We start from the raw sequence: 7,878 nt of genomic DNA, 5'->3' as shown, positions 1-7,878 counted from the left end.
TCCCTGAGCCTGCGTGGGGAGCAGCACCCAGTGGGCTTCCAGTGCACGGGCTTGGGGAAGAGTTGGATCCAGCAAGTGCTGCCTGCAAACTGGGGCAGCACCCATGCAGCTAGCACCCCACCTAGACAGCCCCAGCTAGGGCACTGCCACCCAGCACTGCCACCATGAAGGGAAGGACCAGGTCCACCCATAGCTCAGGGGCTGCAGAGCCCAACAGCAGCTCGCGCAGGCAGGCTCTGCTGAGGAGAAAAAAAAAAAAGCAGAAAGGGGCCTGATCCTTTTTTTTCCCCCTGTGGAGCCTGCCAACCTCTCCTGCTGCTAGGGGTCAAGCTGCTGGTAGGCGCTGAGCTGTGAGGGCCCTGGAGCTTCTCTCCATGTCAGCAGCATCTCCAGGCAGCACCTGCCCACTAGCAGCCCACTCAGGTGGCCCCGGGGGGCACCGCTGCCACAGAGGGAAGGACTGGGGTCCCCTGCAGCTCAGGGGCTACTTGGCCTACCAGCAGCTTACCCCCTGGCTGCAGGAGAGGTGGGCAGGCCCCACAGGGAACAAAAAAATAAACTAGTGGGTTTTTAATCATCACAAATATAACCCACCATTTCAATTTAGGGGACTAAATCCCATAATGTGTACAAGCAGACTTTCATATCATCTGTTCATATTTTACTATGAGTAGAAGCTAAACTGGGGCAATGTACCCCAGAATTAAATAGGCCTAAGCCACTGTTTCCACTTTACCATAGGACAGAACCAGACACAAAAGACTTACAGCTGACATAAAACCCCCATTCCCTTTTAATCCAGTAAATTTGGTCATACCCTTGTGGTTTTATACAGATTCTCTGATGCACACAATCTTATGGTAAAACAGTGTTAGTAGGGTTGAAAAATAATACACTCAGAAGTTGGAAATGCCAAAATCCAGTTTTCCTGTTTAGCCTTAACCTGGATCCCTGTAGGTATGGATGCATGTTTCTAATTACTATTTTAATAAGCCCCTGCCTCAGTCAATGCATGGGATGGTCTTGACCTGCGATTACATCATGCTTTGTTGCATAATTTGGAAGATATTCAGTGAAAAAAAATGGACTGCAGTTTAACACAGATACTCCAATGTGGAGGCAAAAATGAATATCAACCAAAATATTATAATATATTCAAATGGAATTATCTAATTAGTAACTTGCCCTTGTTTTTTACTGAATTTAATAGATATAGTTATTCAATACTGGGTGCACAGTGGAATAACTACACGGGATTGATTTTTCAGTTGCTAATTAAATTACATGAAATGTTCAAGCTAAGGAGATTTGTGGACTGTCTGTCAACTCATGACAGTACACCAAGCATGAATGAAAACAATGCATACACACTTTTCTTGAACCATTAAATCCTTAGTGTTTATCCAGGGTCTGACTTGCAGTTTAACTTTTGCTTCAACTTTCTACACTCCTTTCTTTTATGATATGTTTTGAAAGATGCATATAAGTGCTACTTATTGTGATGTGTGCTTTTATGTAGAACATTTGAAGAAAATCTTCCATTATAAACTGTAAATGTATACCAAAAGGAAGGCTGTAAATCTGTGAAACCTGGGGTCAAAAGCAAACAACCATACAAATATCTTCTCAAAGAACAAGGTACAAATCTGGTATAGCAATCAATCTCTCAAGAGACCAGCCTTGTAAGATATTTATCTTTTTAAAAGACTCCTTACTTTAAAAGATGATAAAAATATATATCTTTACTCAGGGTCAGGATCCTTAACAGAAGATTTTGACTAGATTGTAAAGATGTTCATTGTTTCATCTTCTTTTACAAGAAAACCTTGGTATCTAGAGCTCTCTCCCCAGATTGAAGGATTCCTATTAAAATTAATCTCTTCATAAAGTCTATAAAGAAGCTGTCAGCAAGCCTTGGCCCACCAAAAATTTCATACAGCCCACAAACCAAGGCCATCGGTGACATTTTCGCTTAGTAGTTAGATTGGAATTGCATTGGCAGCATTTCAGCACTGGGAGTAGTGGTATTAATCTAGCCCACCCCTCATAATGGGTTGTCAACCTCTGCTATAGTCATTGCATACTTAACTTGTTAAAGATAATATTCAGTTGAGAAAAGCTTTTAGAAATGAAAATTGTATTACTTCCACAGTTTCATTCTACTTAATGATGAAAGTCTTTGTTTATCATTCAAAGAAATTCCTTTTGCGATCTATATTTGCAAATATTTTGATCAGAATACAAGTTTCATATAAACATTACAAGCACACTGTGTTAGAATTGGAGATGTCTTATGCATGGATATACCAAGATCCTTAGATACTAGAATAGGTTATGAATATAAGAAGCGATTTACAAATTGGGAAAAATAATTACTTTTTCAAAAATGGTATAACATGCATTCCTGCCTTTTGTCTCATGATGATGGTTTGTGGAGCAACTTTCTTGCTAAAAGTGGCGGGGGGGCAGAGAGAGGAAGCAATGACATCCTGTCTAAGAACAATTAAGAAGAAGAAAGAATGCCTTCTTAGATGATTATGTTTTAAAAAAACTATTTTAAACCTGACTTTCACAAAACAAGGGTTTAGATTTTTAATGGGCATTAAATTCTATTTCTAATAAACTAGACACAAAACAAAAAGAATCCTTCAGAAAATGGATTGAATACAAGAATTTAAAGTCTAAATTTTAAAGATTCCCTGAGAAATGTCTGCTACATGAAAAAGGCTATTAGGACACTGCTGTATGTGCATCTCTAGACTTCAAATCCACTGGCCAAAGAGCTTCTAGCACAACCCCACAAGGAGGCAGAGCCAATGGACCAAGAGAAGCAGCTATTTTCCCCACTATCAAGCCCTAAGACATATGCTTTCATCCTTCAGTAAGGTTACAGAAAGGAGAAGGATATAAAATTTGTTGAGTGCCCAGAAGCATTGTATATCTGTTGAGTGACCAGAAGCATTCTCTATTCCCATCTCTCAACTTTACAGTCCTCATTTATTCATCTCTGCAAGCAAACATCACCCAGACAATGTAAGAGAGCTATGACACAGCAGAAATTTTCTAGTATGATGTCACCAAGACATCAACATACCATCAAATCCAAGACAAGGGGTATGGCCAAATGAACAAGTAAAAGTATGTTAAAAGGGACAAGGAAAGGGACCTGTGGTATAAGAGTAGGCACAAGGACAGCTGTGGTGAAACAGCTGCTCCTTGGCAGGTTCATATCCCTTTTAACTCACAAATGCATCTGTTGGGCCCAACTAAAGATCTTCCAAGGCACAGCTAAAGGAATAAGATGTAATTCTCTTTCCTATATGATGTTATTGAAATATTTAAAGTGCTATCATAACTTGAGATATTTGAAATTTAATCAAATGATTAATATTCCATACATTTAAAAATGTTAGGGTCAGAACGGACCTCAGTAGGTCATTGAATTGGACCCCCTGCCCTGGGCAGGAAAGAGCGCTGGGGTCAGATGACCCCAGCTAGATGCTTATCCAATCTCCTCTTGAAGCCCCCCAAGGTAGGGAAGACCACCACCTCGCTTGGAAGCCCATTCCAGAGTCTGGCAACCCTTACTGTGAAGTTCTTTCTAACGTCCAACCTAAATGTGCTCTCTGTCAATTTGTGGCCATTGTTCCTCGTTACTCCAGGGAGTGCCCTAGTAAATAGAGCATCTCTTATTTCCTACTGCCCTCCCCTGATGAATTTGTAGACAGCCACAAGATCACCTCTCAGCCTTCTCTTGTGAAAAATGAAGAGATCTAGGTCCCTCAGTCTCTCCTCGTAGGGCCTTGCCTGCAGGTCTCTAACCATATGAGTGGCCCTCCTCTGAACCCTCTCAAGATTCTCCGCATCCCTCTTGAAGTGCAGCATCCAAAACTGGACGCAGTACTTCAACTGCAGCTTGACCAGTGCTGCATAGAGGGGATGCATCACCCCCCTGGACCTGTTTGTCATGCATCCGCTAATGCATGATGAAGTGCAGTTAGCCTTGTTGGTCACTTCGTCACACTGATGACTCATATTCACCTTGGAGTCAACTATGACTCCAAGATCCCTTTTCACTGCTGTGCTGCTGAGAAGGTCATCCCCCAGCCTGTAAGTGTGTTGGTGGTTGTTTTTGCCCAGGTGCAGCACATGCACTTGGCTTTGTTGAACTGCATCCTATTTCGTTCTGCTCATTTTTCCAACCTGTCCAGATCCACCTGGATCTATTCCCTACTCTCTGATGTGTTAACTTTGCCCCATAATTTGGTATCATCTGTGAAATTGGACAGGGTGCTCTCCATGCCATTGTCCAAGTCGCTGATGAAGACATTGAATAGCACCGGTCCCAGCACCGAGCTTTGCGAGACTCCACTGCTCTCATCTTTCCAGGTCGATATCAACCCATCCACCACCACTCTCTGGGTGTGACCCCTAAGCCAATTTGCCACCCACCTGACCATGTCATCTTCTACATCACAGCCTGTTAGTTTATTTACAAGAACAGAATGAGATACTGTATTGAAGGCTTTCTTCTACCTAAAGTCTAGGTAGATGACATCTACCTCAACTCCTGTGTCTAAGCATTTTGTGACCTGGTCATAAAAAGAAACAAGGTTAGTCAGGCAGGATCTATCTACTATGAATCTGTGCTGATTTCCTTTCAGCATTACTTCCCTTGCTAGGCTCCTGCAAATGTGATCCTTAATGATTTTTCCCAGAGTTTTCCCAAGGATAAAAGGCTTTCAAGACAGCAGAAGTAAACCAGTCTTAGTAATCAGAAATAAATCATAGATTTAACATTGAATTAAAAATTCTTAACATCCACAAATAATCTCTCAAGGCAGCATGCAGAATGGCTAATCAAATTAAATGCTCTCTTTGGTAGATAAGATTGTTCCGCTTTGCCAATTTATAATGGTGTAGGATAGCCACAACAGGATTTACCAACTCCTCTAAAGAAGTTCTTCTGGCTATCTATATACTGTTTTAGTTATGGTTAATACAGTGTGACATGACTTTCTACTAATTTGGGGAATAAACTTTGCTTTTAATTTACCAAGAAAAGAGCACCTCTAACAGAGGTGTGCCTACTCTGAGAGGGTTAAAAACTCTCCACAGAGTCATACAAAGCAGATTATTTCTGGCTTTCATGCTTTTCTTGTGTTTCTTTGTTTTGTTTATTTTTTGTTCCAGTTTTTAATAATAAAACCGTCATAAATAATAATTGTAATTCTTTTCCTTGTTAATAAAGCATGGTTGTTTTACTATGACAGTCCCAGGTCTCATTTGAAATTCCCAATCCATTTTCCTTCTCAGTCACTTTACAATTTCCCACTCTTGTCCCCACTTTCTTTGCTGAGGCATTTAGAGTTTCCCTCCCTTCTTTCCAATCTCCCCATATTCTTTTCTTCAGTTCCTTGTTTTATCCGTCTCCTCCTTTCTTTATGTACACACACTACCCACATTATCTGCTTCTATTAGCTCTCCACCTATCTCCTTCTTCAGGCATGTCATCTAACGGTACTGAGTGTCCTCCTTATCCTGGCTTTCTTGGACCAATCTCTCTCAAAAGAATGCCAAAAAGAATGCCCAAGACATTAACCCCTTGTCAGATGCATCTCCCTTTCACTCATCTTCCTTCTCCTGCCTCACGGTTTTCAGTCCAGGCCTCCTTAACTTTTTCAGGTTCAGTGTCATCCTCTTGCTTCTCAGCTGCCCCACCCCCATTCCCAACTTCCAGTCCCAGCCTCCTTGCACAATCTCAGCTTCCTTAATCATCCAGTCCCAATTTCAGTCCCCTGCCCCATTTTCCCTCTCCCCCTCCATGAGCAACTAATCTCTGTTCCCCCCATTCTTCAGGTTTCATTTTCCACTTTATCCTTCCAGCTGCCTTATAAGCTTGGGATCTTGCCTCTTTGCATCAAATCAGGCAATTTCCCCCTCTAATATGGGCCTAGTAGGGAAGTAATTGAAAGCACAAGTGAGAGCCTCCCTAAACTCCAGTCTGGTACCCAGACTCAGCATGATATTCAGCAGAGCACATCAGCAAATCTAGCAACAGCCCTGCCCAGCAGTGATGGAATCTTTGAAGATTTTAGCTGATAAATTCCAACTGGAAGTCTCTACTCAGCATGTGCGAACTTCAAATTTTCAAAGGCTTATAACATGGCCAAATGAGGATGCCTTTTGCATAGCAAAAGGAACATTTATGATGGAAAGTCTGCCCCCATCAAATCTTAAGGTCCCTCCTTCAAAGCATGGGTAGAGTTCTATATAAAATAGTTCATAATATAGGTCTCAAATAATTTTATTATCCTCAAGACTCATTCTCAGAAGTAGCTGGAAAGTTTTAGCTTGCGCTTAAAAAAAAAAAAAAAGGAAAAAAAAAAAAAGGAATTAATCCAAAAACAAGCAATTGGCTTTCCAGCAACAAGCTGCAAAATTGCAGCTCAAATAGTTAATGGCTAAGTTACAGGCTATAAAACCAGAGTCTCAAAGTAATATGCTGTTCCAGTAGCTTTGACTTTAATGGTCTACTTTCTCAAACTCTTCAAGTGGCCATCCTCTTATTTAAAGCAAAGATACATGTAAGAACAAAAATGTATTAATGATAACAATGACCAAAAAATGAAGATTTTCTCCTCATTATCTTTTTGATTGCAACAATCTATCCAACTGCATCTTTTTCAGAAGCACCAGCATGCCTTATTTCACCTTAAAAATCATCAGGCTACAGCAACCAACTTAAAATGTATGTTCTATGAACAAAAAATAATAAAAAGGATGTTTACATTTTTGTATTCCCATGGTTCTTGTCACATCTATTACAGAATATCTGTTTTCTGATTTCAGTCCTATATTTTTACATACTATCCTAATAAAATGTGGACATGTTGGGAAGAATGAATATATAGGCCTGAGATAAATCATTTACCCACAGTACTTAATCCTATCTCCTTTTAATTAGCACATAACCAGATAGTCACAGAATCATACTGCTATAGATAATAATAAAACTACTAATAATAAACTATATATTGGGAGGACAAGTCCAAACTATATATGCTGGTTTCTGGAACAGTTTTGAGATGGACCTATGGACATTTTTTTAAATAAAACTTTTCCCTAAGGTGTAGCAAAATGAAAGAAACTAGAAACTAGATACCAAGATAAAAGTCAACCTCCTACAACCCTTATTATTTCACCTAGCAATCTGTGATTTTCACTGAAAGAAAATATAAAGCTAGACTGAGTCACTGTCACAGGAATCTCAGAAAAAAGTATGTTTTTTTTTTCTTTTCTAGGCCTCTCTACTCCACCCTCAGCCCACAGTATTGTTGTTAACAAGAGTGTTTGTATATCTCTACACACCCTGTGTAAGCCACATCTCTCAAGAATCACAAATTTGGGATTAGATCATTCTAGAATGTATTCAGATATCATTAAGGGACACGTCAGGAGAAGAGCTGAAATAAATATAGTCATCCTCCCAGACTGTGAAGGCAATGAATCATGGATAAAGGAATCAATGATCCCAAATTTTCAGGGATAGTCCTGAATTTAGAGGTGATGTCTTGATATCCCCAAGAACTCAATGAGGGGAGCTCTTTGCCCTAAATTTGAGAAATTCATCCCAAATCAGTCAGGCACTATTCTGCTATTGGCAATCACCTGGGATTTAGGATGAAAGGACCAGATTCAATTTTCTGCTCTGTCTGATTTGAAGTAGGAACATAAAGTCATATTAAACTTGTCCCAGGTACATACACTGATCAGCAAGTTTTTTAATTTTTAAAACCCACCACTTCAATTTAGGGCCCCCATTTCGTCTACACCCCCCCCCCCCCCCACCCACCAGGGGGCGTAATTACGACGCTC

This window comes from Alligator sinensis, unplaced genomic scaffold, assembly GCF_000455745.1.
Source record: "Alligator sinensis unplaced genomic scaffold, ASM45574v1 scaffold454_1, whole genome shotgun sequence".
NCBI classification, from domain to species: Eukaryota; Metazoa; Chordata; order Crocodylia; family Alligatoridae; genus Alligator; species Alligator sinensis.
This window is presented reverse-complemented; position numbering follows the sequence as displayed.